We start from the raw sequence: 13893 nt of genomic DNA, 5'->3' as shown, positions 1-13893 counted from the left end.
CAGAAGATTACAAAAAGTATTTTTTTTTTGCTTAAAATAGAAATTACAAAGGGATGTTAAAGGAAGAAGCTACGTTCATATATAAAACCTAATCCTGTTAAACATAGCCGGCTGTGAAATGTATGTGACCCCAAGCATTAATGAATAATTTGGCCAATTAAAAGAACTTATTATACCTAGAACAAACTTCAGTATGAGTTGTATAAAAGCTATTTTTCTTATAAACCAATCCAAATCTTTTTTTTTTTTTTTTTTTTTTTAGTTTCAAAAAAAGATTTGGATTGGTTTATAAGAAAAAAATGCAGCTACACCTAATATGAAAGCATGCATACAATGACCAAAGGCCTTGCCAAGTCTGGTTAAAAGGAAAAGGAAATGGAGTCGTACTTAAGAGCCAGAAAAAGAAGATGACTAATACACTACAAGAAAAATGAGTTTTATTAGCGGACAAAAAACGCTATATAACGATACGATAGCGGTTTTTGAAGCGCTGTATCATCGCCCGTGGTAGTAGATAAAGGACATTACATAGCGGTTTTTAACACTGCTATCTTTTCTTCCGCTACAATAGCGTTTTTCTATCTGCAATTAAATATTCTTTAATAGCGTATAATTTTTGTTATTATTACATTATTAAAAAAAATAATAATAAGAAAAAATAATTTAAAATTTTTTATATATCAATTTTTTTATACCGATACATGAAAGTAAACCAAACTAAACCAATTTTTTAAAGAAAAATTGAAAAGCTAAACCTAAAACTAAAACCTAGTCTACGTTCTTTCTCTGCCTCTCTTCTTCTTCTTCTCTTGCCCGCCTCTCTTCTCTTCTTGCTTGAATCTACCTTCATCACTACAGCTAGCTTACCCTTCCTCTTCCATTATGACTTCGTAGGCCTCTTTTTGTGCATCGCCCGTCATCTTCGTAACTCCCCGCCGTCTTCAACCTCTTTGTGCGTCGGCTGCCGCCTCTGTCTATGGATCATCATTACCTCCTCTATGTCATCATTATTCCACATCTGTAAACAAAAGCAATAGATTTTATTTTAAAAAGATGAAAAGAAGATGAACGCTTAAGTAAAGATAGACCAAGGGGAGGAGGCGAGGTGTCATGGTTTCCAGACTTGAGCAGAGGTGGTGAGCTTAAATCCGTGACGACAGACAGCAAGTTTGAGAGATCGTGAGATGAGGATTGAAGAGATGGTGAGAGCGGAGGAGACGAGAGATTGCTAGAGAAGACGAGACGAGAAATGCAAAAAAAAAATATTAAAGTGAATCACTTATGCCCCTTAGATCGAGTTAAATCTACGGTGGAGATCAAATATAGAAGCTATCCTCACCCTCCTGTTTTCACCAATGAAAAATTTTTCTCTTTGTTTTATTAACTGACCAATTAGAAAAAAAAGATAAAAAATTAACAAAAGAATGAGTTATAACGATTGGATTAAAACCAATCAAAAACTGTTTTATTGTGTAACTAATTTTATTAATATATAACCTAAATTATCATTTACGTTTATAAAGTTAATGAAGAACTATAGAATTTCAGATTTAAAGTATAAGATTTTAGAGCAAAAGTCTATGTGATAGAGTTCTAAGGTTAGATTTAAGGTTTGAAAAATTAAATTTGAAAAGATTATATTTTTATAAGTATTATCTTTCAGATTTTTGATAAAAAAGGTTAAGGTTTTGTGTTGAAATTCTGTGAGTATAGATATAATAAATTTACTTTAGTCTTAACGTGTATGTTTTATTATTGAAATTTTAGAACTATCAAATATGAAGTTTATGATTTTAGATTTAGAGATTATGTATGATATAGGGTTTGGATTTAATGTATATAGGTTTGGTGTTTAATTTTAAAATATTTAAGTTTATAGTTCTATATTTAAGATTTGGAGTTTAATTTCTAAAATATTATAAAGATTATAACTATATTAGTTAAATTTAGCATTTTAGAGTATAAGGTTCAGAAGTTTGTTTAGGGTTTAGGGATTCAAAAAGTATACTATTATAACGTTTATTATTTTATGTGCTATTAAATGAATACTATCATAGCGTTTCCAATTATGCCGCTCTATCATAGCGTTTCCAAAAATACAAATGCTATCTAAAACCACCGGATATGTCAACCATAGCAGAAAGCGAAAAAACGCTATCCTGGTCTGCTATTAAAACACATTTTTCTTGTAGTGATATGTAAGGTTGTTGTTATGTTTTCGTCAGACAAGTTTAAGATATCAATTTGTTCTTTGTTCGATATCTAACGATCTGATTCTAGTTAATTTGATGATGAATCGATAATCAAAACACACAAGAACAAAACACCGAGATTGTTTACCTAGTGTTCACCAATTTGGCTATTCATTGGAGGAGGGATATGTCTCCCTCAAGATCACTATAACTTCTCTTTCCTCAACATATACTCAACGGTATATAGCATCAGGCGGTGCAAATATCTGGTCACATGGTGTAAAGTGTCCCTCCTAACATGAATCGAAATAGGATTATAATAGATCTAACTGCGCTAAATCACTAGCCCAGTGCACCAGTTGATAATACTATAGAGATTTGCCAAGTTATGAAGTAAAAACTTAATCGATTGTGGATGCTCTTGCCAGTACTTTTTCCATGTTGCTGTGGTGGGGAAAGATTCCCCATGCCATATATTGTTATTTTCTCTCTAATGCATGAATTGTAGTTTCTTCTGGTAAACGTGAATAGTAGTTTGGAAGACATACTTTTTTAAAGCTAAAATAAAATGTTGCAAAAATTTGGATCATTTCTAGATTTGTGCGTCAGTGCGTGTCATCTTTGCGCAGAGGGAGATGTCATGCTAATCTTCTATGTATGGTTCCAATTTTATCGGAGGGACGAAAAGTATGATGATTGATGATCAAGAGTTGTTTACAATTATTTTAAGTTTTACTAAGCAGGTCAGATCAATATCTGAACTTTTAATAAGTGCTGAACATGGTGGTACATGGATACCAACAATATTTGAGTAAATCCATTCTGTGATCATTGATCATCCCTACTTGTATGAAAATACAAAACCTTTAGAGCAAAAGAGGTGGAACACGCTTTTAGTTTTTATTCGATTTGAGACCATTGCCGGTACGGTTACTGATCCGAAGGTCTTTAAAAGCCTCAAGTCTAAACGGTCAATGCAAGATTAAAGTAAACACCAAATGGAGCAAATACCATATAAGATCAATGGTGACAATGATGCAAACAAACCATGGAAAGATAAATAGTTAGGTGGTAGCTTCAGTCGAATGCAAGCTGGCAGGTAGGTGAACGTCTGATGGACCATGTCAACTCCTTGATCATCTCAAGTTTCTTGTTGCAGTCATTCGATTTGGAGGATATAGCCACCTTCTTCAAACAGCTTCCGTTTCTGAACATAAATCCCACCACTTCTTTCTCTTCTTCTGTCCCTTCATAGTTTACCCATTCAAGGGTTTCAAGACTCGATAACAAACATACAGGAACTGAACTCGGTTCGTTCCAGGAAGCACGCAGGTGATGAGCCGGAAGGCCATGATACTGACGTAAAAACGTACAGAAGACAATGAGTGAATAGGAAGATATATATTGCATGTATGGTCAAAGACACCTATAATGAACTTGGGTTACCTGCTCAAGTTTGAGAGCTCGTAAGCTAGGGGAATCTCTGAGCATGCTCACAAGTAGATTCAACCACTCTGTCTCACATGTGCATAGCGTTAGATGTACAAGACGGTGGAATAAAGTATCATCGGGATACAAGTCCTGCATACAAGAGAGATCAATAGAGACTATAATTAAAAAAAAAAGCAAGAGTTGCAGATGGCATGATGATGAAAAAAACAAGAAACTACCTTGGAGTTTGATAAACATAAATAGAGACGCTTGACTGAAGTAATAGAGCCCAAAATCATCCTAGGATGACTATGCGTAACGTCAACATATGCCTCAACAACATTAGGCATGTCATTCTCAATGACACAAAACCCACCCTTATGATCAATAATGTTGAAGTATTCCAAACAAGGAGCGTTTATCACAAACCCATCTGAGTCATCCCTATCTCTGTTCTCTGAGGTATGCAAGACTAGCCTCTTTAGAGAAGGCACTCTCACGGTGAATAAAGTCACATTGTCGTCTCTACATTTTTCAACTTTCAAGCTTTCAAGAACATGGCAATAAGATAAAAGACTGCTGGCAAATTCTTCATCAGGATACTTAACGGATATATAAGAGGCTCAACGTTTTGAGAGATGGGAAAAACATGGGTGATGAGAAGTCGGCAAGAATCACGCTGTTGAGCTTCAGTGTCACAAGCATTGTACATTCTGTGTATAAAAATTTTGGAAGTATGACCGGAGAAGCGCAAGAAGAGCTGTCGATTTCGATAATCATCTCATCCACAGTGAAGTTATTTGCAGCTCTCATCCAAACTATAATATCTTGAGCAGCATATGTTCTACTAAGTTTGAAATGCAGAGTTTCAATATCCGAAGCGTCATTCACAATCAAGTACCTGTCTACGAACCGCTAGAACTTCCCATACTCAATGTCTTGATCATCAAACACAAGTCTTGGCACAGACAACCAAAGAAACTCCCATCTTTTTGACAAAACCATTGTGGCCACGACATCTTTAGCACTAGGCAGTAAAGACAATACTCTCAAGAGTAGAGTATCAGGCAGATCACTTATCCTATCCATAAGAAACATCTCCTCTGAAAAAAAACAACATCATTGAAAGTGACCATAAAAGCAACAAGGGTCAAAACCCTAAACCCTAGCAGAGAGAAACATAAGCAAAAAGAAATCCAAACTTGAGAAGAATAAAGAGAACTCATGAACTAACTTAAACAACAATCGAAACAAAGTAAGATAGGAATTGTGGAATGCTTGATTTTCCATATAAAGGAAACTCATTCTCGTGGGTGGGAAAAAGACGATCCGGCAAAGTTAAATGCAAACTGGATAGATCAGTGGCGAATGAAGAATGGCACGCTTTATTTACCCATACTGTTGTGGAATTCTTACAACTATGGGGATCAGACCATAGACCGGTCCTAGCACGGATTCAATCCTATGCTCGAAGGACAAAGAAGAGTTTCAGATTTGACAAGAGGTGGATTGGAAAACCAGGTTTCAAAGAAGCGGTAAGCTCTGGATGGGGACAATTTGATGAAATTCCAGTCCGGAATTTTCATCAAAAAGTTACCTCATGTCGGAGAGAGATTAGTACTTGGAAGAAGAATAATCCGACAAACTCCGCTGTATTGATTGAAGAATTAAAAAATAAAATAGACTTTGCTTAAGATGATGACAATTATTCTACAGAAGAGGTGGAGGAATTGAGAAGACAATTGATTTCGGCCTTTCGAGAAGAAAATACTTTTTGGGAACAAAAAAGTAGGGACCAGTGGCACAAAGATGGGGACAGAAACACAAAATTCCATCATGCTACTACAAAACAACGAAGAGCTCAGAATCAGATCATCAGTATAAAAGACAAACATGGGAAGTTGGTAGAGAGTGAAATCGAGGTGGAGAACGTGGCTGTTCAATACTTTCGAGATCTCTTCTCTACCTCCTCGCCGACAGAGCTAGACGCCTCCCTCCGCTTCATCTCAGAAAAGGTGTCATATGCCGATAATAGGTTACTTTTAGAGGAACCGTCGGAACATGAAATTAGGAGAGCTCTCTTTGACATCAACCCAGATAAAGCACCCGGCCCGGATGGCATGACTAGTAAATTGTTTCAAAAATTTTGGCGTGAGATGCGTCAAGATATTATTAGACTTGTACAAGATTTCTTTGCGACAGGCAGTTTCGACCCATTATTGAACCAGACTAATATCTGCCTCATTCCTAAAAAGAAGAAACCTCGGGACATGACTGAGTTCAGACCTATTAGTCTTTGTAATGTTAGCTACAAGATTATATCTAAGCTACTATGCAAGAGACTTAAGAGGGTTATTCCGCGATTGATCTCAGAGACACAATCCACTTTTGTAACAAAAAGATTGATTACTGATAACATCCTGGTAGCACAAGAAAACTTTCACGCCCTACGGACGAACCAGAGATGTAGAGAAGATTTTATGGCTATTAAAACAGATATGAGCAAAGCTTACGATAGAGTGGAATGGAGCTTTATAGCAGCCTTGATGTTGAAGATGGGCTTTGATGAGAGACTGGTTGACCTCATTATGTGTTGTGTCACGTCGGTCACATATCAAGTCTTAGTTAATGGACAACCAAGAGGGCAAATCTTACCGAGGAGAGGCTTGAGACAGGGAGACCCCCTTTCTCCTTTTTTGTTCATCTTGTGTACGGAGGCGTTGATCTCGCTCTTAAACGGAGCAGAAGCGGAGAAGAAGATTGTAGGCCTCCGTGTTGCTAGGGCGAGCCCGAGAATCTCTCATCTTCTTTTCGCAGATGATAATCTTTTCTTTTGCAATGCGGAATTAAGCCAATGCAAAGAGATCATGGACATTCTAGACATATATGGGAAGGCATCAGGACAAAGACTAAATGCGTCTAAATCTTCGATGTTTTTTGGAAACCGAGTAGAGTATTCTCGGAAACAAGATATAAAAGATGTCTTAGGCTTCTCCTCTGAAGGAGGCATGGGAATGTACCTTGGATTACCTGAACAAATATGTGGCTCGAAGATGAAAGTGTTCTCCTTTGTTCAAGATCGGCTTAATGGACGAACCAACACTTGGTCATCGAGACTCCTCTCCAAAGGAGGAAAAGAAGTTCAAATTAAATCGGTGGCTCAAGCAGTTCCGACATTTGTAATGTCGAGTTACTTGCTTCCACAAGGCATTATTGATAAACTAAAGAGCATAACTTCCAACTTTTGGTGGAGTTCAAAACAAAACAGCAGAGGTTTACATTGGATAGCATGGGACGAGATCTGTACCCCCAAAGATTCGGGGGGACTAGGTTTTCGAGATCTCCATGACTTCAATATAGCGCTTCTTGCAAAGCAATTATGGAGACTTATCCATTACCCGAACTCCTTACTGGCACGTGTTTTAAAAGGAAGGTACTACAATCACTCATCCCCCTTGGAAGATCGACGAACATACTCACCATCTTATGGGTGGCGTAGTATTATGGCAGCCAAACCTCTACTCACTTCGGGTTTACGAAAAACAATCGGCACAGGTCGAGATACGAGAGTTTGGAGTGAGCCTTGGGTTCCAGACTCAGTGGCTCGACCACCTAGACCTGCTGTATACAAACTTCCCCAGCTTCTTGTTCAGTCCTTTATTAGGAATGATACCAAGGAGTGGGATATCCAGCTTTTACGAGAATTCTTCCAGCCAGACGATATTCCATTGATACTGGGGTTAAAACCCTCTCGTTCTTTTGCTCTGGATGGATATGTTTGGAACTACACAAAATCAGGAGTGTATTCAGTTAAAACCGGTTACGACCTACTCCGATCGACCAAGCTGAGTCTTACTCATGAAAGGACTATAGAACCGAGTATCACGAGCCTTCAGAGCCATGTGTGGAAGATAAAGGCCCCGAGTAAGATGAAGCATTTCTTGTGGCAAGCTATCTCGGGATGTGTGGCGACAGCAGAGAGGCTCACTTATAGACACATGGGCACCGATAGGAGTTGTCCTAGATGTGATGGCCCAGTGAAGTCGATTAATCATCTTCTTTTTGAATGTCCCCCAGCCCTGCAGGTCTGGGCTTTATCGGACTATCCGTCCCTTCCGGGTTACTTCCCAAGTACATCTATATACCAAAACATGAACTTTTTGTTTTGGAGGAGAAAAGAGGTGGCTCCATCGAGACCACAATTCGATACCTTCCCATGGATCTGTTGGTACATTTGGAAGGCAAGGAACGACAAACTCTTTAATGGGAAAGTCGTATCCCCGATTGACACTCTCCAACACGCGTCCCTCGAAGCCGAATGTTGGAGGAATGCTAATGAGAAGGAGGAAGCTAACAAAGATCATGGCGAGCCTCCTACTATGGAGGATTCCCCAGTGCCCCCTTGGATGCCCCGAATCCCTACATGTCAAATTGATGCGTCATGGATCAGTAATGGCAATGTTAGTGGCTTAGGGTGGAGTCTTAAGGATCAAATGGGTTCTGAGTACTTTGGACTGCGGACATGCAGTAGGAGCCTCTCAGCTTTGCATGCTGAGATGGAAGGTTTACTTTGGGCAACCTCATGTATGAGAGACATGAGGATAACCTCGATACGGTTCGAGACAGACTGCTCGGATCTAGTGGACATGACTACTAACCCGATGGACTGACCTACATTCGCGACAGAGATTGAGATGTACCAAAGATTACAGGAAGACTTCGAGGATGTGAACATGTTTCATATTCTTCGGAGTATGAATGGTCGGGCAGACGCACTAGCAAAGGAAGCAAGGAACAGATGCTATATTTTCTCCCATATAGATCAGACCCGGTCAGACGGAGGTGCTCTTCGGAGGATCGGCTTGTCTGCCTCCACTTGATCTAGCTTACATGGGTAGCTGACAAAAAAAAAAAAAAAAAAAATTCTTCTTCATCATCATCCCAGTCATCTTCAGAGAAGAACTTTGATCCATCAAACCTAGACATAAGATAGAGAGAGGATCAATCAGTAATGGGGACTCTTTAAGTAAGGCCTTCCCGCTGCTTCTGCAGCGTGAGTGAGATGATAGCTTTGTATATATTAGGGTTTGTTTGAATATTGCTTTTCTTTTTTTTCTTTTCTTTTCGGCCATCTGATATTTTTGTCATAAGGCTAAAACACAAAGCCCAATCCAGATAGTGAAGCAGACACTCCAAGGCCTAGGACCACCAAAAAGTACATGCTATATACAGCACTAAAATTATGACCCGGTTTGAGAAAATAAATTGACAGTAACAACAAATGTTTGCCATTGTACGATGGCATACATCCACAATCTTGCAGATGAATTTCATGTTTGTGTCCAACTATCTAGCCAAAAATCTTACATAATCGATAAACGAAAAAATCAAACAATCTGCTGACTATGAAGATAAGTTTATGAATTTTGATTCTACCTGCTAGAGCTCTGAGACATAGGGTAAGAACATGAACAATTCAAACATATCAAAGATTCAGATGACACACCAAAGAGATCTTTCTCAAGCATGACAGTAAGTGGGCTGCTTGTCCTTTTGTCACTGCTAAATCCCAAGTCCACTAGTATTATAAGTGTAAAAAACTCTAATTTTCTTCCTTTGGTTCTACATTAATAATTACTGATAGTAGTACACATGTAGCCGATATAGGGGGTTTTGAACTTTTTTATACATGGGCTGATTATACAGAGTTGATATACAGGAGCAAAATGACAAATGCCGTTGATCTAAACAACGTTGCCATAATATATGCTTTGTCCATATTCACGATACAGAGTTGGTGGAGACATTAGAGATGAGTCTTACGTCATAGAGATTCTCACTTTCTCCTTTACCTTCAAAACGGAAAAAATGAAGAAGCAAACTTTATGATTCAGAAATTCAATTTAAGATAGAAATATACTAAACAAACGTGGAAATGGAGAATTTGGGAACTATAACTACTTACCGACTTCTGCAGTGATGTTTGGTCCAAAGAAAGGAAGAGAATTTCGCCTACCAAAATACAAATATGTTTTTAGACTATTTTTTTAATGTTCTTGTACTTTCTTAGAGAGTACATTTGTGGAAACAAAATCTCTAACTCTTACCTGTCTTTGCTCAAAATCTGACAACTTGAGAGCTTTGGCCTCATATACAAGGACCAGGAAGTAACAACCATCGGTCAGGACCTGCATATACGAAAAAATAATCCGGGTAAGTTTTAGTTTTATTGGTCAATGTCAATGTCAAATGCAAGTTAAAAACAAGATTTATTTGATATGAATGATGTATAGTCTCATGGATAATAAGAGCTTTAACTCTTCCCTTATCATCGTTAAGATAGGCGCACTACGTCTTGGTATTCCTCCACCCTAATGCCAAAAAAAAAAAACAAATCAAAAGAGGATGTACAAAAGTGTGTTTGTATATAAGAATATTAGCTTACCAGTCCATATTGGAAGATACGTTTTAGTGCTTTTTCCAAATGTTTTTTTTTGAAAAAAAAAAAAAAAAAAACATTTGTTCATCTCCATAACGGTATCTCGTGACATCATTTCTAACCTAATGGAAGCAAAGACTCTTCAAAACCACATAGACTGGGGGGGGGGGGGGGAATAATCAGTTCTAACCCAAGCAGGCAATAGGGAAATTAAGCTCAACTTTTGTGTAAGTAAGACACAGAACACTGCAGTTGAGCTAGCTGTTAGATTGTATTTCCAAATACTAATGATGCAAACAATCACTTTTACAAAAAAAAAAAAAAACCAACAAACACCTTCTTCCTCTGATTATGTGTGTTTCAGTTCTATAAAATTTTGAGCAGCTGCAAACAGAAACCTAAATATATGAATTAGAAAATTTATGTAATAGAGAAGATATTAAAAACTGATCTACAATCAGAATGAAAGTACTCTGCTAAGTAAGTACCTGGGTTAAAATAGGACTAGCAGAGCTTTCTCTAAGCTTCACCGCATCTGCGTAGCTCAAGCAAGGCACTGGTTTGAGTTCTGCGTACTGCAAAGGAACCAAATGAAGAAATGACCATAACTCTAACACACAAGCCATCTTGAGTGAAGGATGGGGTGGTCATACGTACCTTGAGTGCCATTCCGATTATAGCAAGAGGAAACCCATATGTTAGCATAATAGCAGACCACTCAGAGCCAGGAAGGATGTTAAAAGTAAGCCCCAAAACCATACCTGCAAGATTTAAGACAGTCCATAAAAGCGTTTACTATAGCAACAAAGAAGTCACGAGACTGTTACGTTAATGATGAGGAATCAGTTATATTGGAAGCTTAAACCACGTCGAGATTAACAATTGGGTTATATGGCATTTTAGTTAAACGGCCGTTTAAATATTACTCAATGGTTTACGGTTATTGAAAACCAGTTATCAGTTGTAACTACCCTTGCATAATATAAAAGCAAGACTGTGTGTTGTACACTAAGGAGGTTAGTGTCTTGTCTTACCAGGCCTAGGGACGTAGCCCCACCGGCGAACTCTGGGTCATCAAATAAATTATGTATTGAGGTTTGGTCAAGACGACCGGACTTGTTCAAGTTGGGCTACGTCCCTAGGCCTGGTAAGACAAGTCACGCGCGTATGAACTATGGGCCTAGTCGACAAAGCCCATTAGGTCAAGTTCTGATTATATCAGATGGAAATGTCACGACAGATGATCAAACACAAGATAGACACAAGGGAAACAAAGAGGAGAGGCGCGGAAGAGTGGGAGCTCGAGACCAGGGTTTGGGTCTGAAGAGAGAGAGCTAGAGAGAACTAGCTTCTCGGTAGGATAGCTAGGCTCTTCCATATATACTTGTATCTCTAGGTGATTGTAACAGAGATCAAGAGAGGTTGACAGGAACTGTAACCTCTGGATATTGTACTCTCGTGTTTGATATAATGGAAGGTTGAGAGACCGATTTGTCTCTCCGGTGAGTATAGCTCCTTCTTCACATCAGGGAAGGGAGGTGAACACCGGGTTAACAAAAGTGTCTTGTGTTTCTTCCTTTCTTGCTTGATTCGTATTCCGCGTACTTGATTGGATGACTAGGTTTACGATAAGAACTATGGTAAGCTTTCAGGGAACAGACAAATCCTCAACAAGTGGAATAAGAGCTTTTGGATTTCCCAACAAGTTTCTCAGATTTTTCCCTAACAGAGACTTAAAAAAACCCCGAGACCTAGCCTAATAACACCAAACGAAATCTGCAAAATGCAAATTACAAATGCTGTCAGTGTTGAAAAGGTTCCAACACACATTCTCTACACTTGTGTTTATGTTACACCAAACTATATACCTAAGGATCTAAGGATTTTAAACCTTGGCTAGAGTGAATTCACCATCGGGGATTAAGCTTTTATCACCGGAAGCCACCGAAGGAGAAGAATCAACAGCTTTTGCGACGAAATTGATCTCTAGAGTCTCTCTTCTCAACCTCGTCTCGGGGACGTAGAGAAAGAACAGATTCTCATGGTGATGACCATAGAGACCTAGTCTCCGGCTGTTCTGGCGATGGAGATTGGAGGATAACATGGTGGTTCCCAGAGCTGCCGATATGGATACCATTTCTCCTCCTATGTGAAAGTGTTGAGCCGCCAAAATTACGGCCATGATTTCTCTGCATTTTGGTTTCGGTTTACGAAAACCGTTCAACCTAATTAACATATATATTTTACAAAATGTGCCTAGTACTAAGTAATGGATCAGCTGATGGTATATAATTAGGCCCTATTCGTTTGTACTTCTGGAAGATGCATCCAAATGGTCCATCTAGATGCTTTTATCTAGATGCTTTTATCTAGATGCTCCATCTGGGTGTTGTTCGTTTCTTCATTTCTTCTATGCATCCAGATGAATTATTTGAATGCAACTATGTTCGTTTATTTTTTTTTATTTTTTTTTATCTTGCATTTGCATCCAATGGACTTGTTAATGAAATAACTAAAATATATTTTAAAATTTTGTGCGGGAAAATAGCATTTTTAAGGTTTTGGCGGAAAATATTTTTTTGCGGCTTTTGCGGAAAAAAATTATTTTGACGAAAAAGTGCGTTTTTTGTGGTTTTGGCGGGAAAATACATATTTTTCGGTTTTGACGGGAAAATTGTGTTTTTGCGGTTTTGGCGGGAAATGCTTTTTGGCGGTTTTGGCGGAAAATGTGTGTTTGACGAAAGGTGCGTTTTTGGGAGTTTGACGGGAAAATGTTTTTTTCGCGATTTTGGTGGGGAAATGCATTTTTGCGTTTTTGGCGGAAAATATTTTTTTGCAGTTTTTGCGGAAAAATGTGTTTTGACGAAAAAGTGTGTTTTGTGGTTTTGGCTGGAAAATGTGTGTTTGCCGTGAACATGCGTTTTTGCGGGAAAATGCGTTTTCCAGTTTTGGAGGGAAAATACATTTTTCTAATTTTGGCGGGAATATGCGTTTTGCGCTTTTGGCGGAAAAATGCGTTTATTCTGGTTTTGGCGGAAAAATGCGTTTATTCTAGGTTTGGCGGAAAAATGCATGTTTCCGATTTTGGCGACAAAGTGTGTTTTTACAGTTTTGGCGTGAAAGTATGTTTTTGGTTTTTGTGCGGTTTTACTGGTTTGGCCGAAAAGTGTTTTTTTATGGAAATGTGCGTTTTTACATTTTTGCGGAAAAGCTCATTTTACGGTTTTGGCGGAAAATTTGTTATTCAGTTTTGGCGAGAAAATGCATTTTTTTGGTTATGGCGAAAAAATCTATATGGAAAAATATAAGATTTTTGGTTTGAAAATAATATTTTGATTTTGAAAAAATTATTTTGTCATTTATCATTTTGGACTGAATTAGATGCATATGCATTCAAGTGCACCATCAAGACTCGCCCTCATTTGGGTGAGAATTTGAGATCAGTATTTAAAATTTTAGCTGGGTGATCCATCTGGATGAAACATTATAATGTACAAAACGAACATCGATTTGCATCTTCACCCAGATGAATCACCTGGGTGAGCAAACGAAAAGCAATCGAGAATGGAATGAATCAGTTCTTATATTTGTGAATGTCAGCCACTCCATGTGTTTCATCAGCTCGGAGCGGTAGTCTCAAATATGATTTCTATTTGTTGCATCATGATCATGCATTCTATAGCCCACAGGAATGAAAGCTGTTTGTGGTGTAGAGATAGGTGAAGAGTGCAGGCGAGAATTCCTCTCATACCAAAGCTTATATATGGTAGCATGAATCACCAAGAGACAAAGGGTAGTCTTGGACATATGTTGTCTTTGATGTCTGGCCAG

General features: G+C 38.3%; 2 pseudogenes; both read right to left on the bottom strand.

The window, feature by feature from the left end:
- Positions 1 to 642: 642 nt before the first annotated feature.
- Positions 643 to 4721, bottom strand: LOC106410147 (annotated as a pseudogene).
- A 3389-nt stretch (positions 4722 to 8110) lies between these two features.
- Positions 8111 to 13362, bottom strand: LOC106408568 (annotated as a pseudogene).
- Between the last annotated feature and the right edge of the window lie 531 nt (positions 13363 to 13893).

Source organism: Brassica napus, chromosome C4 (assembly GCF_020379485.1).
Source record: "Brassica napus cultivar Da-Ae chromosome C4, Da-Ae, whole genome shotgun sequence".
Lineage (NCBI taxonomy): Eukaryota > Viridiplantae > Streptophyta > Magnoliopsida > Brassicales > Brassicaceae > Brassica > Brassica napus.
The sequence above is the reverse complement of the archived record's forward strand: the minus strand, read 5'-3'. Positions and strand labels throughout refer to the sequence as shown.